The sequence below is a fragment of the Pristiophorus japonicus genome, chromosome 18 (genome assembly GCF_044704955.1).
Source record: "Pristiophorus japonicus isolate sPriJap1 chromosome 18, sPriJap1.hap1, whole genome shotgun sequence".
In the NCBI taxonomy this organism is placed as follows: Eukaryota; Metazoa; Chordata; class Chondrichthyes; family Pristiophoridae; genus Pristiophorus; species Pristiophorus japonicus.
In genome coordinates, this window is record NC_091994.1 from 7971042 (window position 1) to 7998657 (window position 27616).

The 27616-nt window shown below is 46.6% G+C and overlaps 1 long non-coding RNA gene across 1 annotated transcript in view; it reads right to left on the minus strand.

Annotated features, from left to right (window-relative positions):
- Positions 1 to 2797: 2797 nt before the first annotated feature.
- The window catches only part of LOC139229136 (uncharacterized), a 31730-nt gene continuing 6911 nt past the window's right edge, over positions 2798 to 27616 (minus strand). The window contains exons 2-3 of the long non-coding RNA XR_011587664.1: positions 20149 to 20270; positions 2798 to 3519 (exon numbers count right to left, since the gene is read on the minus strand). This is a non-coding gene — a long non-coding RNA (uncharacterized lncRNA). The remainder of the gene's footprint in view (positions 3520 to 20148; positions 20271 to 27616) is intronic.

Here is a 27616-nt window from a genome sequence, read left to right on the forward strand (position 1 = left end):
TTTCTATGTTCTATGTTTCTATGAGAGAATGTTTCTTGTGGGCTACAGCAAGGGGGTATGATAGCGTATTGGTTATGTTACTGGGCTAATAATCAAGAGGCCTGGTGTAATGATACAGAGCTATGAAAGACTTGCATTTCTCTAGCGCCTTTCACAACCACAGAACGTCCCAAAGCGCTTTACAACCAATGAAATAATTTTGAAGTGTAGTCATTGTTGTAAAATCCAAATCTTTCATTCTTTTTAAAATCCCACGTTTGTAAAATCCCACTATGGCAGCTGTGCACTTTAAATTCAATTAAAAGTAAGAAATGCATTTATATCGAGCCTTTCACGGCCACCAGACATCTAAAAAAAAGCTTTACAGCCAATTAAGTACTTTTTGAAGTGTATTCACTGTTGTAATATGGGAAACGTGGCAGCCAATTTGCGCACAGCAAGCTCCCACAAACAGCCAGGACACCGGGGATAACTCCCCTGCTCTTCTTCGAAATAAAGCCATGGAATCTTTTACGTCCACCTGAGGGGGCAGATGGGGCCTTGGTTTAACGTCTCATCTGAAAGTCAGCACCTCCAACAGTATGGCACTCCCTCAACACTTCACTGGGACTGTCAGCCTAAGATTTATGTGCTCAAGTTCCTGGAGTGGGACTTGAACCCACAAACTTCTGACTCAGAGGCGAGGGTGCTTCCCACTGAGCCACAGCTGACAGCTAATTAAATTAAAATCTGGAATAAAAAGCTAGTGTCAGTAATGATGACCATGACACTGCTGGATTGTTGTAAAAACCCATCTGGTTCACTAATGTCCAGTAAATCTGCCGCCCTTACCCGGTCTGGCCGATATGTGACTCCAGACCCACAGCAATGTGGTTGACTCTTAACTGCCCTCTAAAATGGCCTAGCGAGCCACTCATTGTATTCAAGTGTTACCACCAATTTCTCAAGGACAATTAAGGATGGGCAGTAAATGCTGACGTTTCTGGTTGTAACGTATGCATCTGTGAAAATGCTCTGGAGCAGTCGAGTTGTGAGTGGCTTAGCCGGTCACGTGATGTTTGCAAGACTCAATAAAACCCCAGCCAGTTGAGTTCAGGGGATCCACGATGAGGCAGGTGGTTGTGAGCCTGGTGGGTGAACTGGTAATGTGTCGTGTGATTGTTAAACCTTTTGCTAATAAACCAACTAGTTCTTAATAGCAATGTGTTGCTATGAATTCTAAAGCAAAGAACCCATGAAGCAAATGCATTACACCAGGTGACATCCTTATCCCATGAATGAATTAAGAAAATGTTGAAAGCAAACCTCTATGCTCCCCCCCCCGCCCACCCCGCAACCCCCCCCTCCCCCTCCCCCACCCCCCACATTCTCTATCTATCCTTATTAAAAATATCTGTGGCTGAACACTGTAGTATTCTGTGTAGGGTTGCCACACAGAGAAGGTTCACTCGGTTGATTCCGGAGATGAGGGGTTGACTTTTGAGGATGGGTTGAGTAGGTTGGGCCAACACATATAGGAGTTCAGAAAAATGAGAGGTGATCTTACTGAAATATATAAGATACTGAGAGGGCTCGACAAGGTGGATGCAGAGAGGATATTTCCACTCATAGGGGAAACTAAAACTCGGGGACATAGTCTCAGAATAAGGGGCCGCCCATTTAAAACTAAGATGAGGAGGCATTTCTTCCAAATCTGTGGAATTTTCTGCCCCAGAGAGCTGTGGAGGCTGGGTCATTGAATATATTTAAGACGGAGATAGACAGATTTTTGAGCAATAAGGGAGTGAAGGATTATGGGGAGCGAGCAGGGAAGTGGAGCAGCCATGGTCTTATTGAATGGCGGAACAGGCTCGAGGGGCCAAATGGCCGACTCCTGCTCCTATTTTTTATGTTCTCATGTTGCTAACCCTCCAGGATTGGCCGGGAATCCACCGGAATTGGCATCGCTCTCCCGGTGACTATTGAACACAATCCGGGAGATTTTAATAGTATATTTTAAGAAAATAATTTAATATAATGAATGCACATAATTCATACAGACGTTTGTTCATTGTTAAAACATGACGGTGTCCTCTGATTGTGTTTTTCTTTCCCTTGGGGTAATGACATCACACGTAACGTAACCCGGTAGAGCGACCATAACTGACGCGTACTTACGCTCACAAACGTCGCCTGTTCTCTCCCTACATTTCCCCGCCCAGCGCCAGAAAAATTACGTTTCTGTCAGGACCGTAACGTCCAGCAAAAAAAACATTTATTTTCAGGGATTTTCAGTAAAAAGCCGCAAGGTGAGACATCGAATGGGGGTGTGGGAGCGAAGGCTGCTCCAGACAGGTGGAGGTTATCACTTTGACCACTGGAGAAATACCACCAACCATGTCTCTGCAAGATCCTACAAATCCCCTAGGAGGACAGACGCACCAACGTTAGCGTCCTCGACCAGGCCAACATCCCCAGCATTGAAGCACTGACCACACTTGATCAGTTCCGCTGGGCAGGCCACATTGTCCGCATGCCAGACACGAGACTCCCAAAGCAAGCGCTCTACTCGGAACTCCTTCACGGCAAACGAGCCAAAGGTGGGCAGAGGAAACGTCACGGGGACACCCTCAAACCCTCACTGATAAAGTGCAACATCCCCACCGACACCTGGGAGTCCCTGGCCAAAGACTGCCCTAAGTGGAGGAAGTGCATCTGGGAGGGCGCTGAGCACCTCGAGTCTCATCGCCGAGAGCATGCAGAAATCAAGCGCAGGCAGCGAAAGGAGCGTGCGGCAAACCAGTCCCACCCACCCTTTCCTTCAACCACTGTCTGTCCCACCTGTGACAGAGACTGTGGCTCTCGTATTGGACTGTTCAGCCACCTGAGGACTCATTTTAAGAATGGAAGCAAGTCTTCCTCAATTCTGTGGGACTGCCTATGATGATGATCACTTTATTCTGCAGTTTTGGATTTAAAGACTTGGCTTTGTGCTGTCTGGGAGAGCAGGTTACTTTCAGACTAACAGCTAGTGAGTGGTGATTATGATGCCATTACTCAGACGACAGTTGCTGTGGTTTCCAATTAATTAGTGCTGACCTTTTGTTGCTCCACATCCCTACATTATTCTTTCCTTACCCACTTCAAACTGATCAGTCCAGATTCCAGTCCAATTTCTCGTGATGCAGTGCAGTGGATGCCACACCACATCCTGGAGAGCGACGACATTTATAAAATAAGTAGAATAAGCCACACAAAACCCACGTGCGACGCAGAAACAAATGAAGCGTGTCTGGTCTAGTCAGTCCAAGATTTGGAAACTATTCCCATATATGGGAAGGTTCTTCCAGTGCTGAATTTCTTCTTTTTTTTTTAAATGTTTCTTCTCGGGATGTGAGTGACACGGCTATTTATCGTTGATCCCGAGAAGCTGGTGGGTGGTCCTTTACTTGTGAGTGATTGTTTAATCACCGACTGGCTCGCTAGGCCGCTTCAGAGGGCAATGGCTGTCGGCCGTATAAGCGAAATAATGCTGGAAATCTGAAATGAAAAACAGAAAAATGCTGGAAACATTCTGCATCTGTGGAAAGAGAAACAGAGTTAACGTTTCAGGTCGATGACCTTTTCGTCGGAACTGGAAAAAGTTAGAGATGTAACAGGTTTTTAAGCAAGTGCAGGGGCAGGGAAAGGAGGAGGGGAGGAAAGAACAAAAGGGAAGGTTTGTGCTTGTCCGCCTTCCACCCTACCACAGACCTTCGATGTTTGCATATTAAAGGAATCAAAGGATATGGGGACAGTGCGGGAAAGTGGAGTTGAGGTTGATGCTCAGCCAAGATCTTATTGAATGGCGGAGCGGGCTCGAGGGGCCGAATGGCCTCTTCCTGAGAGGGGATCTCATAGAAACATATAAAATTCTGATGGGACTGGACAGGTTAGATGCAGGAAGAATGTTCCCGATGTTGGGGAAGTCCAGAACCAGGAGTCACAGTCTAAGGATAAGGGGTAAGCCATTTCGGACCGAGATGAGGAGAAACTTCTTCACTCAGAGAATTGTGAACCTGTGGAATTCTCTACCACAGAGAGTTGTTGAGGCCAGTTCATGAGATATATTCAAAAGGAAGTTAGACGTGGCCCTTACAGCTAAAGGGATCAAGGGGTATGGAGAGAAAGCAGGAATGGGGTACTGAAGTTGTAAAAATGATCAGCCATGATCATATTGAATGGTGGTGCAGGCTCAAAGGGCCGAATGGCCTGCTCCTGCATCTATTTTCTATGTTTCGATGTTTCCTGCTCCTATTTCTTATGTTCTTATGCCTGATAACCTGTAGACTTGTATTCTTCATATCTTTTCCTCTCTCCTTCACTCTTACTGTGAGAAGTCTGTTGTGAAATTGGTTCAAATTACACAAGAACTCATACCAAAACCCCCCAAAATTTTAAATGGAAATACAGAACAATACCAGGACAGTCAATTCTTGGAATATGAACATCTCCGCAGGTTGGGAGTATAAAGAGCTGGAGCAGCCACTGCAGCTTCCATCGGGAGCCGCTCCAAGTGAGCGACGGCTTCGAGGAGGGCGACTGGGTGACGTCACCAGGACCCAGGTCACTGTTTGGAGCGTGGGCAGGAACATCGGCAAGGCCCTGGTACAGCAGAGGAGCGGGAAGGTCGTGGTGGACTTGCAATGAGTGATCGAGGCGGAGGAGTGATGAGGGATCATGGCTGAGATTCAGTGGGTGATCGTGACAGAGGTTTAGCCATGTTTGGTGTGGAGGCGGGAGATCGTGGCGGAGGTGCGTCGAGTGCTTTTTGTGGCGGAGGAGCAGCGCGGGATCGTGGCGGAGGTGCGGCAAATGAGGGTACGGGGCCCAGAAGAGGCGAGGGCCCAGGGGCAGCACGGACCAGCCCACACTGCGATATGTGTGCGCACTAAGTCCGTGCAGCAGGGCTGGTCTCCAGTCGCCCTGGTTAACCCTTGCCACTGATTAAAGGCCGAGCTTTATGGTGGCTGGTGTGCAACGGTCACCACACATTAAAAAAATCGATGCACAGGCACCTTCCACCCCCTCAATTGGAGTTCAGGACTGGAACATCGGGTCCTTCATTGAAACATCTGTGAATTCATGGAAGCAAATCATCCTCGTTCGAGGGACCGCCTATGATGATGATGATGTATTCCCAGCATTTTCTATTTTGCAAACCAGGTTCCATGCCTGACTCCAGTCTGTGCTGAAGTACCTGGCCCAGTTGGGATAGCGATAGAAGTGCCTCGGGTCAGGAAGAGAAAAATAAGAACATAGGAAATGAAGGAGGCCATTCAGCCCCTTGAGCCTGTTCCGCCATTCAGTGAGATCATGGCTGATCTGCGACCTAACGAGGTTCAACACCGCCTCCAGTGCGCCAGCGCATCCGTCGGCTGCCTGAGGAAGAGAGTGTTCGAAGATCAGGCCCTCAATTCTGGCACCAAGCTTATGGTCTATAGGGCAGTACTGATACCCGCCCTCCTGTATGGCTCAGAGACATGGACCATGTACAGTAGACACCTCAAATCGCTGGAGAAATACCACCAACGATGTCTCCGCAAGATCCTGCAAATCCCCCGGGAGGACAGACGCACCAACGTCAGTGTCCTCAATCAGACCAACATCCCCAGCATCGAAGCACTGACCACACTCAACCAGCTCCGTTGGGCGGCCATATTGTTCGCAAGACTCCCAAAGCAAGCGCTCTACTCGGAACTCCTACACGGCAGGCGAGCCCCAGGTGGGCAGAGGAAATGTTTCAAGGACACCCTCAAACCCTCCTTGATAAAATGCAGCATCCCCACCGACATCTGGGAGACCCTGGCCAAAGACCGCCCTAAGTGAAGGAAGAGCATCCGGGAGGGCGCTGAGCACATCGAGTCTCGTCGCCGAGAGCATGCAGAAATCAAGCGCAGGCAGCGGAAGGAGCGTGCGGCAAACCAGACTCCCTACCCACCCTTTCCTTCAACCACTGTCTGTCCCACCTGTGACAGAGACTGTAATTCCCGTATTGGACTGTTCAGTCACCTGAGAACTCACTTTTAGAGTGGAAGCAAGTCTTCCTCGATTTCGAGGGACTGCCTATGATGAGGATGAATTTCTCCACCCCCCCTACCTTCCCTAGTTTGGCTGTTACAGTCGGGCTTGTTGCCCCGTGAGCTCGAGAGGAGAAACATTGGCTCAGATCATCTAACGTCCGCACAGGTTAAGGTAATAATTTGGAAGGCTGGGACCTCCTGGTGTTTGCCTGATTGCCCACGAACAGTCGGGGAGTAATTTTGGGCAGAGCATTCTGATTCGATGCAGGCAGTACCCCTGTTGCTGGGATCTGGAATGCAGTGCCTGAAAGAGTGGTGGTGGCAGATTCAATCGGAACGTTCAAAAGGGAAACGGATACGCTGTATCCATGATAAGTAAAACATTGTAAGCATATGGGGAAAGAACTGGGGGGAGTGGGACTTGACAGAGTAGACCCAGGGAAACTGTTCCCATTGGCGGAAGGGTCGAGAACCAGAGGACACAGGTTTAAGGTGATTGGCAGAAGAGCCAAAGGCCTCATGAGGAAAAACTTTGTACGCAGCGAGTGGTTCGGATCTGGAATGCGCTGCCTGAGAGGGTGGCGGAGGCAGACTCAATCGTGGCTTTCAAAAGGGAGTTGGATAAGTGCCTGAAGGAAAAGAACTCCCACAACACTGCACTGGGAGTGTCAGCCGAGATTCTTTGTGCTCAAGCCCCTGGAGTGGGACTGTGAACCCACAACCTTCTGACTCAGAGGTGAGTGTGCTGCCCACTGAGCCACAGCTGACACGCGCAAAATAACGACCCTGGAAACATTTTCTGCCAGCCAATTAGCAATTCCTCCCTGAGGGAAGGTGCATTTGGATTTGTCGAAGTATGTTATTAACGTGCTGTTATAAAGATGCTGCTTTATCATAGAATGTTGATGAGCCAATTGTCTCACGAATGTGTCTTGAACAAATTTTTAATCACCCTGCCTAATACCCCCTTCAATGGCTCGGTGTCGATTCTTGTCTGATAACGCTTCTGTAAAGTGCTTACAGTTTCCTACGTTAAAGGCACAATATAAATGTAAGTCGTTCTTGTGTCTTAGTCCATATCTTTCTGTTGGTTTCAGGATTTCCCAGTTCTCTTTCTGTATTTTATTATGGTCTGATCGGCCTTCTGTGTCAACCGTGGCTGTGGGTAGCACCCTCTCCTCTCAGTGAGAAGTTTGCAGGTTCAAGTCCCACTCCAGAGACCTGAGCACAAAAGTCCAGGCTGACACTTCAGTGCGGTACTGAGGGAGTGCGTCACTGTCAAAGATGCCGTCTTTCAGATGAGACGTTAAACCGAGGCCCCATCTGCCCTCTCGGGTGAATGTGAAAGATCCCATGGCACTATTTCAGAGAAGAGCAGGGGAGTTATCCCTGGTGTCCTGGGGCCAATATTTATCCCTCAACCAACATCACTAAAAAAACAGATTCTCCGGTCATTATCACATTGCTGTTTGTGGGAGCTTGCTGTGCACAAATTTGCTGTTGTGTTTACCACATTGCAACAGTAACTGCATGTCAAAAAGTACGTCATTGGCTGTAATGCACTTTGGGACGTCCTGAAGTTATGATAGGCGCTTTATAAATGTAAGTCTGTCTTTTTCTTTTTTCTTTATCTGTCAGGATTTTACTTGTCATGGCTGCCTTTATTGACCAGAAAGGTCCTATTCAGATCCTTGCTTGTGATATTTTCGGGCAGAATGGTAGCAAGGGTGATACAAGTGGCCCCAATGTGGCCAGGTTGCAGGGGGTAAAAATTAATCAGTCTGGCTTCTCAGTTCTGGTCACACACTCTCTCTATCTGGTTGTATCAGAGTCCAGTCCACCAGGCTTTGAATTCCTGGTTCCTGTTTTAGTTTTGTTAAAAATTCTGTTATATCCAAGGACTGTGTGTGTGGGGAGCCTGGCTGTTCATATGGAGCTGCATCAAGGAGGATTCCAGTTCCAGAATGGGTATAAAGACTTTGATATCAGCCTTGGTGACCCTCTTCATTCTGGTCAACATTGGCCCAACACAACCAAAAAGTAAGTTGTTTATTTGTTGAAAACCAGCAAAAATAACAAAGCTTTATAATTTCACACATTCATAAAAAGATTTCAAACTATTCATTCTTTCGACATGCTGCTTGTTTTTTTAAAAATCTGCTTATTTGTGTGGAAATTAAGTGACAAATGTTTTGTCAACATTATTTGGCAGGGGGTGGCAGGGGGTTATAATTTGAGGCCTAATGTGCACCCAAAAGCCTGTGGCTGGATCAGAGAGGCAGCTCACACTAGTTTGGGCGGAACTAAAACCGAGAGTCGGGGTCAGATGCAAGTTATTTAGGGAGATCTCACCAAGTAAATTTTAATTGCTTGGATGCATTTGCAAAAGGACAAGGGAGAACCAGTGGATGTAGTGTATTTGGACTTTCAAAAGGCTTTTGACAAAGTCCCACACAACAGATTGGTGTGCAAAATTAAAGCATATGGTATTGGGAGTAATGTATTGACGTGGACATAGAACTGGTTGGCAGACAGGAAGCAGAGAGTTGGGATAAACGGGTCCTTTTCAGAATGGCAGACAGTGACTAATGGGGTGCCGCAGGGCTCAGTACTAGGACCCCAGCTATTTACAATATACATCAATGATTTGGATGAGGGAATTGAGTGTAATATCTCCAAGTTTGCAGATGACACTAAGCTGGGTGGTGGTGTGAGATGGACGCTAAAAGGCTGCAGGGTGACTTGGACAGGTTAGATGAGTGGGCAAACGAGTGGCAGATGCAGTATAATGTGGATAAATGTGAGGTTATAAACTTTGGTGGCAAAAACACAAAGGCAGAATATTATCTGAATGGCGGCAGATTAGGAAAAGGGGAGTTGCAATGAGACCTGGGTGTCATGGTACATCAGTCTTTGAAAGTTGGCATGCAGGTACAGCAGGCGGTGAAGAAGGCAAATGGCATGTTGGCCTTCATAGCTAGGGGATTTGAGTATAGGAGTAGGGAGGTCTTACTGCAGTTGTACAGGGCCTTAGTGAGGCCTCACCTCGAATATTGTGTTCCGTTTTGGTCTCCTAATCTGAGGAAGGACGTTCTTGCTATTGAGGGAGTGCAGCGAAGGTTCACCAGACTGATTCCCGGGATGGCTGGACTGACATATGAGGAGAGACTGGATTGACTGGGCCTGTATTCACTGGAGTTTAGAAGGATGAGAGGGGATCCCATAGAAACGTATAAAATTCTGACGGGACTGGACAGGTTAGATGCAGGAAGAATGTTCCCGATGTTGGGGAAGTCCAGAACCAGAGGACATAGTCTAAGGATAAGAGGTAAGCCATTTAGGACTGAGATGAGGAGAAACTTCTTCACTCAGAGAGTTGTTAACCTGTGGAATTCCTTTCCGCAGAGAGTTGTTGATGCCAGTTCATTGGATATATTCAAGAGGGAGTTAGATATGGCCCTTACGGCTAAAGGGACCAAGGGGTATGGAGAGAAAGCATGAAAGGGGTACTGAGGGAATGATCAGCCATGATCATATTGAATGGTGGTGCAGGCTCGAAGGGCCGAATGACCTACTCCTGCACCTATTTTCTATGTTTCTATGTTTTAAAGGCTGTGTTATAGGAAATAAGTTCTGCACAGGCTGATAGTTTGTAGCTGGTTTGATTCAGAAATAGCACGAAATATACCTGTGAGAAGTCTCTGTTGATTTTCCCATTGGAGAATTGTGGAAATGTTGGCTGTCAAGAAATAAAATCTACATGTATTCAAATACTTCCAATTCCAGCATTTTCTGCTTTTATTTCAGAATTCTAGCGCTCAGACTCTTTAAATAATGTATTAATGATTATGATGATTTCTTGGCTAAGTAATGCGTAAGTTTTCATAGATTGAATTCCCACAAAATACTGGTGAAAATCCCCCATATTAAAACCGAGATTTGACTTATTAAGTCAGCCAGTCCGAAGCAGAGGAACCTAATTGCAAGCAGGACAAGAATTATTGATTGCAATCTCCCCCCCACCACACACACACAAAACATCCTGGGATTCCCAACTACTATAAAGTTGAATTTCGCCTTTTCCTGTTACTGTAAGACGGTGGCTCTGCGTGGAGAAGTTGGGTTTTTAACCACGCTTTCTGTAAGCTGCGTTCTAGTGAAAGTTGTGTCTGTGGCTTTAAAAATACACTTCCATCCCGACCTGGTATTTTTAATTGTACACCATACGATTGATCGCCTCCCCTTGCTAGTATTTCTCCCTCTTGCATGGGAAGTGCGACCCATTACGCTGGAGTAACGTAGGATTTAAGGTTGCCCCAACAATACAGACAGAAATGTGCGTTTAAAGTTTACTGTTTACACGTGGCGACGGTGTTGCTCTTGTGGGTGAGTATCGTTGCCTGCGGAGCGATGAGTTACAGTTTGGGGCTAACCGCACTGGTGTGAGAATACATTGTCATCCGTGCAGGGTTCTTCGCCGCTGAATAAAAACTGGCTCGTAATAAGTCTCATTCACAACTACTCTGTAAGCGTCTAAAGGATTTCATTTAACGCTTTTGATATCAATCGTTTAACACCCAATTTTCAATGCGCTTGCTTAATTCAGCCCCATCGGGTTAAAAGATATCGTGAATGATATGTTGAGTGACTCTGCAGGTACTTGCTCTTGTAAATGTTATTTTATCAAACAAAATGTGCAGTCTTCCTTGCAGAAGTTGCATTTGGACGTGCTGTTTTGCTGTCATCTTGGAGCAAGGTGTTATTTTAACCCCGGATAATAACTGTTCCGTGAACGGGATTGTTGGCGGTGGGAGTCATTGGGGAGGGGTGGACTAGCTGAGGATTCTTCAACTTGTTGGAAGTAAAGTGGGAATCTCTGGAAAAGTACTGCCTAAACCTGTGCACCAGCAGGAGAGTACCTCGAGTGGCTGTTTTAATGAACTCTCTTTCCCCTCTGTCTCCTTCAGCTGCCCTCTACCACAGCAAAAGTGCCTGAAGTTTAATTAATTCGAAGTTAATTTCTGGCATGCGCTGAGTGAGCTGATTTCAGCAGAGGGGTGGGGTGGGGTGCGGCAGGGGTGTCACAAGTGACCCTGTTGAGGGGCGGGGGGGATACAGCAATTGGTCGAAGCTCACGTCTCTGACCGCCAGTCAGTGACCCCCACTCCCCCATTGAAAGTGATTGTGTTTGGGCATTGGATGATAAAAATCAGGCTTGGGTTTGACTGCTCTGTTTCCCCCCCACCCGCCGCCCCCATTGTTAAATAGCCTGCTGACACATATTTGGGTTTTCACGATAAAATGTCACCACTCCGAAGGGACCAAACTGTCCCATCTACCTTCAGGAGAGGAGGAGAAATGAAAATTTGAGAAATCTTCCATTTGTTTAGAGTGTCAGCTGTGGCTCAGTGGGTAGCTCTCTGGCCTACTCCTGCACCTATTTTCTATGTCTATGTTTCTATGTTTTACTACATCAAAGACGCTATGTAAAGGCAAGTTATTAACACCCAAGTCTGCAGCATCTTGCATATCAAAAGAAAAGTTGTATTCATCAAGTGTCCGTGGTAAATTTATAAGGATTTTGTTTTTTAATTTGTTCTCGGGGTATGGGCAAAGCTGGTTCTGAGAAGCTGGTGACTGCCACAGTCCTTGTGGTGACGGTGCTCCCACAGTGGTGTTGGGTAGGGAATCACAAGACACGGACCCAGTGACCGTGTAGGAATGGCGATATATGTCCCAAGTCAGGGTGGTGTGTGACATGGTGGTGAACTTGATGCTGTCGCGCTTCTCAGTACAGAAGGTGTAAGATTACAATGACAGAAGATTTATGATGATGATACCAGAAATGCGAGAGTATACATATCGGGAAAGGATGAACAGGCTGGGACTCTTTTCTCTTGGGGGGGGAAAGAAGACTGAGGGGTGACCTGATAGTGGTCTTCAAGATTATGAAAGTTTTTGACAGAGTGGATACAGACAAAATAGTCACAAGAAATCCAATAGGGAATTCAGAAAAAACTTCTTTAAAAGAATTGCATTTATAAAGCGCCTTTCACAACCACTGGATGTCCCAAAGCGTTTTACAGCCAATTAAGTACTTTTGGAGTGTAGTCACTGTTGTAAGGTGGGAAACGCGGCAGCCAATTTGCGCACAGCGAGCTCCCACAAACAGTAATGACCAGTTAATCTGTTTTAGTGATGTTGATTGAGGGATAAATATTGGCCCCAGGACACCGGGGAGAACTCCCCTGCTCTTCTTCGAAATAGTGCCATGTGATCTTTTACGTCCACCCGAGAGAGCAGGCGGGGCCTCGCTTTAACGTCTCATTTGAGAGATGGAACCTCCGACAGTGCGGCGCTGGAGTATCAACCTTGATTATATGCTCGCGTTTCTGGAGTGGGACTTGAACCCACAGCCTCCTGACGCTGAGGCAAGGTGCTACCCACTGAGCCAAGGCTGAGCCCAGGGATTCGTTTTTGGGATGTTTTTTTTTCAGTTTTAGTTTTTTGTGCACGTTTAGATCTAAAGAATTAAAAGGGAAAATAATCAAAATGAAAAATGGCATGCGATGACGCAGGGACACAGAAACTGTCAGCGAGGGCGAGTGATAAGACATGATCTGTCCGTGTACTGTTCCATTTTATGGTGGCACCCCCATGACTCAGCTGGTTATGGTAATGTGCAGCAGGTCTGTGCTGATTGGTCCCCTCTCAGCGGTTGACACAAGTGTTTTAAATCGGTCTTTATTGCCTTTTGTGTTCAGGGAGCCAACAGGAATATCGGCCCATTTAAATGCTGAAAGACATGGGAAGAGATTTTTCAAGAACTTTTCTGGTGGTTCCAGTGTCTGAGGAAGTACTTTGTGACTTCAAAATCAGTGCTGTTAGTTGTTTTCAGCTGTATTAGATTGTCCTTTTATGTATAAGTCAGGAAATTTAGTTTATGTTAACATACATATGGATAGTAAGTTGTGGGAAGGGAAATTAAATTGACGGTGTCTCTGCTTGTGCTGTATTTATTGGTGCTCGTGTCCTAACCCCAACCAAGTCATCATCATCATAGGCAGTCCCTCGAAATTGAGGAAGACTTGCTTCCAATCTAAAAGTGAGTTCTCAGGTGACTAAACAGTCCAATACGGGAATTACAGTCTCTGTCACAGGTGGGACAGACAGTGGTTGGAGGAAAGGGTGGGTGGGGAGTCTGGTTTGTTGCGCGCTCCTTCCGCTGCCTGCACTTGTTTTCTGCATGCTCTCGGTGACAAGACTCTAGGTGCTCAGCGCCCTCCTGGATGTTCTTCCTCCACTTAGGGCGGTCTTTGGCCAGGGATTCCCAGGTGTCGGTGGGGATGTTTCATTTTATCAAGGAGGCTTTGAGGGTGTCCTTGAAACGTTTCCTCTCGCAACCTGGGGCTTGTCGTGTAGGAGTTCCGAGTAGAGCGCTTGCTTTGGGCGTCTTGTGTTGGGCATGCAGACAATGCAGCCCGCCCAACGGAGCTGGTCGAGTGTGGTCAGTGCTTCAATGCTGGGGATGTTGGCCTGGTCGAGGACTCTAATGTTGGTGCGTCTGTCCTCCTAGGGGTTTTGCAGGATCTTGCGGAGACATCGTTGGTGGTATTTCTCCAGCGATTTGAGGTGTCTACTGTATATGGTCCACGTCTCTGAGCCATCACCCCTGTTCCCGCTGACCTACACTGGGTCCCGGGCAAGCAACGTCTTGATTTTCAAATTCTCACCTTGTTTTCAAATCCCTCCACAGCCTTCCCGCTCCCAATCTCTGTAACCTCCTCCAGCCCTACAACCTTCCGAGATCTCTACGCTCCTCCAATGCTGGCCTCTAATCGCTCCACCGTTGGCGGCCGTGCCTTCAGCTACCTGTGCTCTAAGCTCTGGAATGCCCTGCCTAAACCTCTCCACCCCTCTCTCCTTTTAAGACGCTGCTTAAAGCCTACCTCATCTGCCCAAGTATCTCCTTGCGTGTCAAACTTTGTTTTATAACGCTCCTGTGAAGCGCCTTGGGATGTTTTACTGCATTAACGGCGCTATATAAATGCAAGTTCTTGTATGTGGATCACCTACTGCTGATACTGTACTCTGTGCTTGTGTTAATGGGGCATGTGTAAAGTGCCCTGTTGTGACCGTAGTTGGTGTTTAATGGGTTACATGGTATTGTCTCTGCCATTGTTGTATTCTGTGTTTCTGTTTGTTGGGGTAGGTGTAATCTTTCCCCATCATTGCTGTGCGTGTGTTAATGGGGCATGTGGAGCGTGCCTGTAGCCTGTGCTTGATGTTACGGAGTAAAAATTCGCATCAGTGTTTTTCCATGGACGTTTAACAAATTACACTGTTAATGGACAGAGATGTCCAATTCAATCAAAATGCCAGATTAATTGTTTTCATCCAGCCAGTGCACTGGCATTTCACCACGAGGTTGTTTTTATTCATTGTCGAGTCCCCTAAGTGCTCCCAACAGTAAAGGAGCCATGCATGCTGCCGTTCGAATGTGTTCCCACTCCGCCTTGGGCAGACTGCAGTGGTACATTTTCTTTTCCTGTTACTGCACAAAATCATATGCCCTCCCTCCCCCTCCCCCTCCCCGTCCCTTTTTCTCGATGGTTACTTTTCTTCCCTTCTCTTCAAAGGGGCTGCCCATGAGCACATGTGGTTTCAAAACTGCCTTCCAGTAAGCTGTCAGCCGTCTAGGCCTTAAGCTCTGGAATTCCCTTCTTAAACCTCTCTGCCTCTCTCTCCTCCTTTAAGACGCAGCTTAAAAGCCGACCTCAAGCATTTGGTCATCTGTCCGAGTGTCTTCTCCTTTGGCTCGCTGTCAGTTTTTATCTGATTAGGTTCCCGTGAAACGCCCCGGGCCATTTTACTATGTTAAAGATCTAGGGGGGGCCGAGATAGAGTGGATAGGAGGCGTCTATTTCCCTTAGCAGAGAGTTCAATAACTGGGGCCATAGATTTAAAGTAGTTGGTAGAAGGATTAGAGGGGAGATGAAAATTTTTTTTCACCCAAGAGGGTGGTGGGGTCTGGAACTCGCTGCCTGAAAGGGTGGTAGAGGCAGAAACCCTCGCCACATTTAAAAAGTACTTGGATGTGCACTTAATGTGCCGTAACCTGCAGGGCTACGGACCAAAAGTGGGATTAGGCTGGATAGCTCTTTCAGCCGGCACGGACATGATGGGCTGAGTGGCCTCCTACTGTGCTGTAAATTTACATGATTCTATCAGCCATGATTTTACTGAAGGGCGGAGCAGGCTCGAGGGGCCATATGGCCTCCTCCTGCTCCTATTTCTTGTGTCCTTATATCGGCGTAGTAAGTGTTCCACAAGAGAGCTGAACTGGGCTAACAAATTCCATCTAGCTCCTTCAGGCGGCTCACACACAATGGGCCAAAATATCTCTGAAAGGCCCTATGGAAATGCAAGTCGCTGTTGTATGTGGCCATTTTTCATGTGCGAGCTGATTGCCAGCAGGATTGTCAATATCGACATCGCAGTTAAACCCCCTGACCCTGTCCCAGTGCTCATTTCTGGCAGTTGTCACTGCTGGCTCGTGATCTGAACTGTAGCTGTTTTCTTCTTCCCGCACAAGAAATAGGAGCAGGAGGAGGCCATATGGCCCCTCGAGCCTGCGGGGGGGATTGGGGGACAGTGGCGGGCGATGAACATTGCTGTCCTCAAGTAGATCAGCTAATTCAGTGTAGGTCAGGAATTGGACTGTGCACCCTGTGATCTGAATAGATCGGTAACCTATTGCCATTACGAGCTGACTCACTGCGGGAGCTCAGCAACGCTTCTCTTTGAGTTGTGTATCACGTGGTGGTACTGCACCAAATTACAGAAGTAGAGAACTTATGTTAAACTTGTATTGAACCTTTGGTTAGACCACATTTGGAGTACTGCGTACAGTTCTGGTTGCCATATTATGAAAAAGGATGTAGAGGCACTGGAGAGGGTGCAGAGAAGATTTACAAGGATGATACCAGAAGTGGCTAACTAACAGAGAACAGAGAGTCAGGATAAATGGTTCATTCTCTGGTTGGCAACCAGTAACTAGTGGGGTGCCGCAGGGATCAGTGCTGTGACCCCCAACTATTTACAATCTACATTAATGACTTGGAAGAAGGGACTGACAAAGATGGGAGGAAAAACAATGTGAGGAGCACACAAAAAATCTACAAAAGGACATAGACAGGTTAAGTGAGTGGGCAAAAATTTGGCAGATGGAGTATAATGTCGGAAAGTGTGAGGTCATGCACTTTGGCAGAAAAAAAATCAAAGAACAAGTTATTATTTAAATGGAGAAAGATTGCAAAGTGTCGCAGTACGGCGAGACCTGGGGGTACTTGTGCATGAAACATAGAAGGATAGTATGCAGGTACAGCAAGTGATCAGGAAGGCCAATGGTATTTTAGCCTTTATTGCAAAGGGGATGGAGTATAAAAGCAGGGAAATCTTGCTACAGCTATATAAGGTATTGGTGAGACCACACCTGGAATACTGTGTGCAGTTTTGGTTTCCGTATTTACAAAAGGATATACTTGCTTTGGAGGCAGTTCAGAGAAGGTTCACGAGGTTGATTCCGAGGATGAGGGGGTTGACTTATGAGGAAAGGTTGAGTAGGTTGGGCCTCTACTCATTGGAGTTCAGAAGAATGAGAGGTGATCATTTCAAAACGTATAAGATTATGAGGGGGTTTGACAAGGTGGATGCAGAGAGGATGTTTCCACTGATGGGGGAGACTAGAACTAGAGGGCATGATCTTAGAATAAGGGCCGCCCATTTAAAACAGAGATGAGGAGAAATTTCTTCTCTGAGGATTGTAAATCTGTGGAATTCGCTGCCTCAGAGAGTTGTGGAAGCTGGGACATTGAATAAATTTAAGACAGAAATAGACAGTTTCTTAAACGATAAAGGGATAAGGAGTTATGGGGAGAGGGTAGAGAAGTGGAGCAGAGTCCATGATCGTGAGCCATGATCTTATTGAATGGCAGAGCAGGCTTGAGGGGCAGTATGGGCTTCTCCTGCTCCTATTTCTTATGTTCTTATACCCATCAGGAAAGAATGAACAGGCTGGGTCTCTATTCTCTTCAAAAGAGAAGACTGAGAGGTCTTTAACATTATGAAAGGTTTTGATAAGAGTAGATACCGAAAGTGTGTTTCCACTTGTGGGGAAGAGCAGAAGAGGCCATCACTATGCGATAATCACCAAGAAATTCAGGAGAAACTCCTTTCCCCAGAGAGTGGAGCACAGCAAGCTCCCACAGACAGCAATGTGATGACCAGATAATCTGTTTTAGTGATGTTGATTGAGGGATAAATATCGGCCCCAGGACAGCGGGGATAATTCCCCTGCTCATCCTTCGAAATAGTGCCATGGGATCTTTACTTCCACCTGAGCAAGCAGACAGGGCCTCGGTTTAACGTCTCATCAGAAAGATGGCACATCTGACAGTGCAGCACTCCCTCAGCATTGTACTGGAACGTCAGCTTAGATTTTTTTGTGCTCCAGTCCCTGACTAACTAAATTGCTCTTGGAAAGAGCTGGTGCAGACTCGCTGGGCTGAGTGGCCTCCTGTGCTGTACTATTCTATTCTATGTGGAACTCGCTGCCACAGGAAGTGGTTGAGGCGAATAGTATAGATGCATTTAAGGAGAGGCTAGATCAGCACATGAGGAAGAAGGGAATACAGGGTTATTGTGAGAGATTTAGATGAGGAAAGACGGGAGGAGGCTCGAGTGGAGCATAAACGTCAGCAAGATCCACATTCTCATCACTCCCTAGGTACAGAAGTGTTTTCTGAATGGATGGGCCGAATGGCCTGTCTCTGCTGTATATTGTAAATAGGTGGGAACAAATAAACCGCGGCTTCTCTGGGGGCCCCAGACGCTACTCGCTCCAGCCTTCAACTGAGATGCTTGCTGCCGTTGAGACCCGGAGGCGCTGTCCGATGCCAGTGTACGTTTAGCTGCGTTACCTTCGATATCTTGAGCGCTGCAAGATAAAGACCATGAAAACTGGATTGACGAGCGCCGTGTCGCTTTGAGAGATATCGGGTCTCGGGCTGCACGGCCAATTTCTCCCTTCACATCGGGGCACAAGAGAAATACTAACTGTGATTGCCTGAAGGTGTGTTAGTCACAGGACAGCAGTGACTGGCATTTATTGAGCACAGCATGTGCTGAGCGAAAGTACCCTTTTGTGATGTTAGCAAGGCCGCACTGTATGGGATCTATTGCGTATTGGTTTTTCTAGTGCTGAAGGTCAGACACTTGAACCCTTGCGCTCAAAGCAATTCCAGAGATTATTTTTCCATTTCGGGAGGGGGATTTGTTTCAAGAATTAGAATCAATTTTGCATTTGATTCCTTCCACACAGCAACTGGGTGATGCCTCCCTCAGCTTTTATATACCCCAAAGAATTCTTGCCAGTGTTAAGTGCTTTTCCAAACCCCCTCCCCTTCTCTCCCGAAAGAAAGACTTGGATTTATATAGCACCTTTCACAACCACCTTTGCAACCTCTGAAATACTTTTTTTTTGGAGTGAAACACTGTTGTGAACTACAAACAGCAATGTGATAATGACCAGATAATCTGTTTTTGTTATGTTGATTGCGGGGTAAACATTGGCCAGGACACCTGGGATAACTCCCCTGCTCTTCTTCGAAATAGTGCCATGGGATCTTTTACATCCACCTGAGAGAACAGACGGGGCCTCGGTTTAACGGTACATCCGAAATATGGCACCTCCGACAGTGCAGCACTCCCTCAGCACTGCACTGGCGTGTCAGCCTAGATTTTATTTTGTACTCAAGTCCCTGGTGTGGGACTTGAACCCACAACCTTCTGACTCCGAGGCCACCCACTGAGCCACAGAAGAGTGATTCTGCACTGAGACACGCTTGCTTAGGAGCTGATTGTCTTTTTGTATTTCTCCGAAGCTCCCAGTCGTCATGGGTAAGCTGGCAGGGTGTCTGACATTGGGGGCATACCCCACACAGCCGATCCTGGACTCGGCACATACCCGCTTCCTTTAGCCAGGATTGCCTGTGCTACTTGTCGTTCCCTGGCCTCGAATCGAGTTGAGATCCAGCACGGGTCTGAGGCACAAACCTGGAGCCTTATTGACTCAGAGATGGAGACCAACCATTGCACTGGCTGGTCGCAGAATTTCTATTTCAGAAATGCTCATTGAGTTCCCCCTGGCTGGAGAGTCTAGAACTGAGGGTCATCGTCTCAGGGTAAGGGGTCGTTGGGTCGGCCATTTAAAACTGAGAGGGGCCAATAACCAGGGGGCATAGATTTAGTAGTTGGTAGAAGGATTAAAGGGGAGATGAGGTAGCATTTCTTCACCCAGAGGGTGGTGGGGGTCTGGAACTCACTGCCTGAAAGGGTGGTAGAGGCAGAAACCCTCATCACATTTAAAAAGTACTTGGATATGCACTTGAAATGCCGTAACCCACAAGTGCTGGAGGGTGGGGATTAGGCTGAATAGCTCTCATTTTTGACTGGCACAGACATGATAGTCCATACGGCCTCCTTCTGTGTCGTAATTTTCTATGAGGAGGAATTTCCTCACTCCGAAGGTGGTGAATCTTTGGAATTCTCTACTCCAGGGGGCTGTGCGTACTGAATCGTTGAATATATTCAAGGCTGAGACCGGTAAGACTTTTAGGTTCCAGAGGAGTCCAGGGATCTGGAGATCGGGCGGGAAAATGGAGTTGAGATCGAAGATTAGCCATGATCTTATAGAATGGCGGAGCAGGCTTGAGGGGCTGAACGACCTACTCCTGCTCCTAATTCTTGCATTCTCTCGGGGAGGAAGAGCGAGATTGTGGAATCTCCCTTTCATACCCTAAGGTTGGCTTGTTTCGGTGCTGTGTCAAGCCCTGTCTTTGTGTCTCTGCTTTCTGCACCTTAATGTCATGAGCTGAAATGTCGCCTGTCGAGTCTTTGCTTTCTTTAAATGAAGAATTGAAATCCAGTAAACCCTGTGACGATGCAAAGGAAAACTGATTGAACGCCCCCCCCCACCCCCGGTTCCATGCTCCCTGCCCAAGAAAAATATCGATAAGGGAGCTGATGGAGGAAAGAGTGCAATTACCTGTCCAGTGTTCACTCATCCAGAAGGTAAACACTTCTCTCTCTCCAGTCAGCTATCTTCCTTGTAACCATGGCACAGTTCCCAGGGCAGGCACGCTCTGTTTGATCCTGAAATGTCGTGTCCTGTTGGAAGATGGGGTTTGCAATGAAGCCGGGTACTCCAGTCATTTTCGATTGCAATTATTCTGCCTCTTTTGGGTTCATGCAAAGGGATTTTTGGCTCTGCAATGATGCAGCGTAACTCAGCAGTTAGTTTGTGTTGTGTCTCGAACGCACTGAAGCCAAACATGAGAGACCCTGGGGGGAAAAGAGAGAGAGAGAGAGAGAGAGAGAGATGGGTCTGTCTCTCACCATTGGGGTTTGGCACAGTGTGATATTATTCTGGTATATCAGCTGTGGCCCGGTGGGCAACACACTCGCTTCTGAGTCAGAAAGCTGTGGGTTCAAGTCCCACTCCAGAGACTTGAGCACAAAAATATAGGTTGACACTCCCAGTGCAGTGCTGAGGGAGTGTTGCACTGTTGGAGGTGCCGTCTTTCAGGTGTGACGTTAAACCGAAGCCCCGGTCTGTCCCCTGAGCTGGATGTAAAAGATCCCATGGCACTATTTCGAACAAGAGCAGGGGAGTTATCCCTGGTGTCCTGGGGCCAATATTTATCCCTCAATCAACATAATGACCAGATAATCTGTTTTAGTTATCACATTGCTGTTTGTGGGAGCTTGCTGTGTGCAAATTAGTTGCTGCGTTTCCCACATTACAACAGTGACGACTATCCTCCAAAAGAGGTGGTCGTGAAAGGCACTAAATAAATGCAAGGCTTTCTTTTTAAGATGTGCTTGGGTGGTTTGTGAGATTTACTGGGTGGTTTCTAAACATAAGAAGGATTTCTCTTTGTAGAAGTTTAATAAAGTAGACACCTGCAGTCCCAAAATGTGGCCATGGTGGAGTGGCGTTGTGTGTCGGTGTGCGTGGGCAGAGCTTCCTCCTGACAGCGAGCGTGATCACAGCCCACAGTGCCATGTGGGTGCTTCAGGTTTATCTGTGCACTCTGTGCAATATAACCACAGCCTTGGAATGTGACCCCAGGTTGAGAGTATCTCTGGCAGACAACATGTTACGCAGTCAGTACATTTGAACAACAACAATATAGAAAGAAAAGAAAGACTTGCATTTATATAGCGCCTTTCACGACCACCGGGCATCTCAACGTATTTTACAGCCAATGAAGTACTTTTTGGAGTGTAGTCACTGTTGTAATGTTGGAAACGTGGCAGCCAACATGCGCACAGGAAGCTTCCACAAACAGCTATATGATAATGACCGGAGAATCTGTTTTTGTTATGTTGATTGAGGGATAAATATTGACCCCAGGACACTGGGGATAACTCCCCTGCTCTTCTTCAAAATAGTGCCATGGGATCTTTTGCGTCCACCCGCGAGGGTAGACGGGGCCTCGGTTTATGTCTTATCCGACAGTGCAGCACTCCCTCAGCACTGCACTGGAGTGTCAGCCTGGATTTAAGTGTTCAAGTTCCTGAAGTGGTACTTGAACCCACAACCTTTAAAAAGGGAAGGAGACAGAAAGCAGGAACCTATAGACCAGTTAGTCTAACATTTGTCGTTGGGAAAATGCTGGAATCCATTATTAAGGAAGCAGTAGCAGGACACTTGGAAAAGCATAATTTCGTCAAGCAGAGTCAGCATGGTTTTATGAAAGGGAAATTGTGTTTGACAAATTTGCTGGAGTTCTTTGAGGACGTAACAAGCAGGGTGGATAAGGGGGAACCAGTGGATGTGGTGTATTTGGATTTCCAGAAGGCATTCGATAAGGTGCCACAAAAGATTACTGCACAAGATAAAAGTTCACTGGGTTGGAGGTAATATATTAGCATGGATTGTTTTCTGTTAGTTAGCCAGAGAGTTGGGATAAATGGATCATTTTCCGGTTGGCAAACAGTAACTAGTGGGCTGCCGCAGTGATCTGTGCTGAGGCCGCAACTATTTACAATCTATATTAATGATTTGGATGAAGGGACTAAGTGTCATGTAGCCAAATTTGCTGATGGTACAAAGATGGGTGGGAAAGCAAGTTGTTAGGAGGATACAAATAATCTGCAAAGGGATATAGACAGGCTAAGTGGGCAAAAATTTAGCAGATGGAGTATAATGTGGGAAAATGTGAGGTTATTATTATTATTTATTATTATTTAAATGGAGAAAAATTACAAAATGCTGCAGTACAGAAGGACCTGGGGGTCCTTGTGCATGAAACACAAAAAGTTAGTAAGTAATCAGGAAGGCAAATGGAATGTTGGCCTTTATTGCAAGGGGGATGGAGTATAAAAGCAGAGAAGTCCTGCCACAACTGTACAGGGTACTGGTGAGACCACACCTGGAGTACTGCGTACAATTTTGGTCTCCGTATTTAAGGAAGGATATACTTGCATTGGAGGCTGTTGAGAGAAGGTTCACTAGGTTGATTCCTGAGCTGAGGGGGTTGTCTTATGAAGAAAGGTTGAGCAGGTTGGGCCTGTACTCATTGGAGTTTAGAAGAATGACAGCTGATCTTTTTGAGACATATAAGATAATGAGGGGGTGCAACAAGGTCGATGTAGAGAGGATATTTCCACTCATGGGGGAATTTAGAACTAAGGAGCATAGTCTCAGAATAAGGGGTCACCCATTTAAAACTGAGATGAGGAGGAATTTCTTCTCCGAGGGTTGTAAATCTATGGAATTCTCTGCCCCCAAGAGCTGTGGAGGCTGGGTCAACTGAATACATTTAAGGTGGAGATAGACAGATTTTTGAGCGATAAGGGAATAAAGAATTATGGGGAGCGGGCAGGGAAGTGGAGCTGAATCTATGATCAGATCAGCCATGATCTTATTGAATGGCGGAACAGGCTTGAGGGGCCAAATGGCCAACTCCTGCTCCTATTTCTTATGTTCATATGTTTTTAACCTTCTGACTCTGATGAGAGTGCTACTCACTGAGCCACAGGTGACATTATAGCGCTTTAACGTAGTAAAATGCCTAAGGTGCTTCACAGGAGCAAAAAAGCTAGGTTGTAAGGAGCATCTTAAAGGAGAAAAAAAAAGGCGGAGAGGTTTCGGGAGTGAATGCCAGAGCTTCGAGCGTAGGCAGCTGAAGGCACGGCCACCTTTAGTTGAGTGATTTAAAATCAGGGATGCTCAAGAGTCCAGAATTGGAGAAGTGCAGACACCTCTGGGTGGGGTGGGGGCATGGTTTGTGGGGAGGTTCTAGAGATAGGAAGGGGCGAGGCCATGGAGGGATTTGAAAACAATGATGGGAATTTTAAAATGGAGGTGTTGCTTAACCGGGAGCCAATGTAGGTCAGTGAGCACAGGGGCGATGGGTGAGCGGGACTTGGTGCGAGTTAGGACACGGGCAGCAGAATTTTGGCTGACCAAGTTTACGGAGGGTCAAACATGGGAGGCTGGCCAGGAATGCGTTGGAATAGTTGAGTCTGAAGGTAACAAAGACATGGATGAGGGTTTCAACAGCGGATGAGCTGAGGCAGGGGCGTGGATGGGCGATGTTACAGGGGTGTAGGTTATATGTTGTAGGTTATATTTGAGCAGGTGCTATGTTGACCTTTTGAGGCATATGTTGACAAAAAGACAATAGCACATTGATCTTTCAGAATAAAAAGGAAGTACTTGTGTCTATGGAACACCCTGTGCCTTCGGGACATCCCGACCTTCACCAACAATGAATTTTCCTGCAGTGCAGTTACTGTTGTTACGCAGGCAAACATGACCATCAATTTCCGCAGAGCAAGATCCCACAAATGGGGTGAATGTCGTCGGGTGAGGGAGGAATTTTGATTAAGGCTGCAGCAAAATTCCCCGCTCTTCTAAAGAAGCATGCCATGAGATTTCTTTTTATACCCACTCGATTGAGCAGATTGGGGGGCGGGGCATGGATTTAATGACTCATTCCACAACTGGTGCACGTGTAGTCAATGTTCCCGCTAATCGTGTTTGGCCCCGTTGTATTGAAAAGCCGTCCGCGCGGGTTCCCGAGAGCAGCTCACGGGGAACATTGCTGGTCGCCATCGAATTGGCACGGGCACCGCTTAAATTTTGCATCCGACAGCTGACAAATCTGTATGTGTGCTGGTGAACGGGTATAGAGTGTGTACGTGGACCATGTACAGTAGACACCTCCAGTCGCTGGAGAAATGCGACCAATGATGTCTCGGCAAGATCCTGCAAGTCCCCTGGGAGGACAGACGCAATAGCGTCCTCGACCAGGCCAACATTCCCAGTATTGAAGCACTGACCACACTCGATCAACTCCGCTGGGCGGGCCAAAATTTCCGCATGCCAGATACGAAACTCCCAAAGCAAGCGCTCTACTCAGAACTCCTTCACGGCAAACGAGCCAAAGGTGGGCAGAGGAAACATTACAAGGACACACTCAAAGCCTCCTTGATAAAGTGCAACAGCCCCACTGACACCTGGAATCCCTGGCCAAAGACCGCCCTAAGTGGAGGAAGTGCATCCGGGAGGGCGCTGAGCACCTCGAGTCTCATCGCCGAGAGCATGCAGAAATCAAGCGCAGGCAGCGGAAGGAGTGTGCAGCAAACCAGTCCCACCCACCCTTTTCCTCAATGACTATCTGTCCCACCTGTGACAGGGACTGTGGTTCTCTTATTGGACTGTTCAGCCACCCAAGGACTCATTTTTAGAGTGGAAGCAAGTCTTCCTCGATTCCGAAGGACTGCCTATGATGATGATGACAGTGTAGACTGTCCTGCAACATGATGAAATTAACTGATCATCGGTAATTTACACACTTTTTGTTGGTTGCACAGATTTTTTGCAGCACAGAAGTAGTCTCTCCTACAAGTGGTCTATGCTGATGTTTATATTCCAAGGGAGCCTCCTTCCAGCCGACTACATCTCACCATATCGGCATAACCTTCTATTCCTTTCTCCCTCACGTACTTATCTAGCCTTCCCTTAAATGCATCGATACTACTCGCCTCAACCTCTCCCTTGTGATAACGAGTTCCACATTCTCACCACTCTCTGGTTAAAGACATTTCTTCTGAATTCCTTATCTGATTTATTAGTGACTTTCTTGTATTTATGGTCCCTAGTTCTGGATTGCCCCACAAGTAGAAAGTCTTCTCTCTGTCTACCCTATCGAACCCCTTCATAATTTTAAAGACCTCTATTAGGTCACACTTTCGCCTTCTCTTTGAGAGAAAACCTATCTGTTCCTTTCATTCCATTTAGTTATAACTTTCGTGCTTCTTGTATCGAGATATATGACTCTGAAGGCTTAAATCTCTTTTTAGTTAGACTTTTCAGAGTGTTTTAAGTTGACCTCTAATAAATATTCCATACCTCAGCTTTCCAACAACTTTCATAGTTTTTGACCGTATAAACTTGCAACCCCCAAAGTGAACAAGTATTTTAACAAAATCCAGGTGGTAGAAGTTTGGAACTCTCTTCCGCAAATGGCAATTGGTGCTAGTTAATTTTAAACCCAAGATTTAAAAAAAGACTTGCATTGATATATCGCCTTTCAAGACCACCGGATGTCTCAAAGTGCTTCACAGCCAATTAAGTACTTTTGGAGTGTAGTCACTGTTGTAATGTAGGAAACGCAGCAGCCAATTTGCACACATCAGGCTCCCACAAACAGCAATGTGATGATGATCAGATCATCTGTTTTTTAGTGATGTTGATTGAGGGATAAATATTGGCCAGGGCACCATGGATAACTCCTCTGCTCTTCGAAATAGCACCATGGGATTTTTTACATTCACCTGAGAGCAACGGGGCCTCAGTTTAACATCTCATCCGAAAGACGGCACCTCCGACAGTGCAGTACTCCCTCAGTACTGCACTGGAGTGTCAGCCTAGACTTATGCAGAACCGCAATGGTGCAATGAGTTAACAAACATCTGAAACTGCAGGTTTCATCTGAGAAAGAAAACTCCTTTTTCTCACTGAGAGCTGGGGAATAAATATTTTCCTCCCTTTGTCTACACACCCATTATTTTCATCCCTCCTCTCCTGAAGACGCTGACCTGGTGTAAGCCTCCAACAGCTCTCTCATTACTTGATTAAAAATGGTCATTCTTGATGTGTGCAAGATATTTGCTTCATGGGTTCTTTGCTCAAGAATTCATAGCAACACATTGCTATTAAGAGCTAGTTGGTTTATTAGCAAAAGGTTTAACAATCACACTACACATTACCAGTTCATCCACCAGGCTCACAACCACCTGCCTCATCGTGGATTGCCTGAACTCAACTGGCTGGGGTTTTTTTGAGTCTTGTGAACATCATGTAACTGGCTAAGCCACTCACAACTCAACAGCTCCACCAACCTGTGAGCATCCTCACAGGTGCATACATTACAATGTTGGAATGTTATGTGATCATGTGGGATTATCATAGTTGCATTCTCACTTGAAAAAAGGAAAAATAAGAAAGACTTGCATTTATATAGAGCCTTTCACGACCACCGGACAATGAAGTACTTTTTTTTTTGAAGTGCAGTCACTGTTGTAATGTAAGAAACGTGGCAGCCAATTTGCACACAGCAAGCTCCCACAAACAGCAATGTGATGATGATCAGATCATCTGTTTTTTAGTAATGTTGATTGAGGGATAAATACTAGCCAGGGCACTGGGGAGAACTCCCTTGCTCCTCTTCCATATAGTGCCAAGGGATCTTTTGCGCCCACCTGAGAGAATAGATGGCGCCTCTGTTTAACATCTCATCCGAAAGGCGGCATCTCCGACAGTGCCGCACTCCCTCGCACGCGGAGGCAAGAGTGCTACCCACTGAGCCACAACTTGCACAGCACTCGACAGCCATGTGTATGTAGTTTATAGTCCCAGTCACTGGGTGGCAATCAGGTGGGAAACTTGGCTGATTATCCCCCTACCCCCGCCACACACTCATTCGACCACAAGGATGACCTCGATTTGCGATTAACCAACTGGTCCGATGGGATTTACCTGGAATTTCCCCTGTCTGTACGGGCTGTTACCCACTGGACTGTGCACTGGGGAGCATTGTCTTATTTTCCTTTGATCTTTTTATGGTCCTGTTTCGAGCGGATCGTGCTTGTGTGACCTCCTTTCAAACAGCATAGGAGCTCGAGCTGAAAGGAGGAGGTTGAGAACTGACCTCGTACCACATTTATATATATATAAAAAAAACGTCTTGGGGTTTACCATTGCGGTTTGAGCTGATTTTTTTGCACAAGGGCCGTGCTTCAGGAACTGGTGGTGAACACAGGTGTCTCAGTTTTTGTTTTATACAAATAACATTAAGAAATAGGTGCTGGGATCTGTGTCCAAGTTCTTTATGAACATACGGGCCGCATGTGCTTTCTCATCAACCATCTTACAGTTTTTGTAATTCAACCATTTGGCGATGAACAAGAGCAGCTCGAGGTTTTTTTAAAAAAAAACT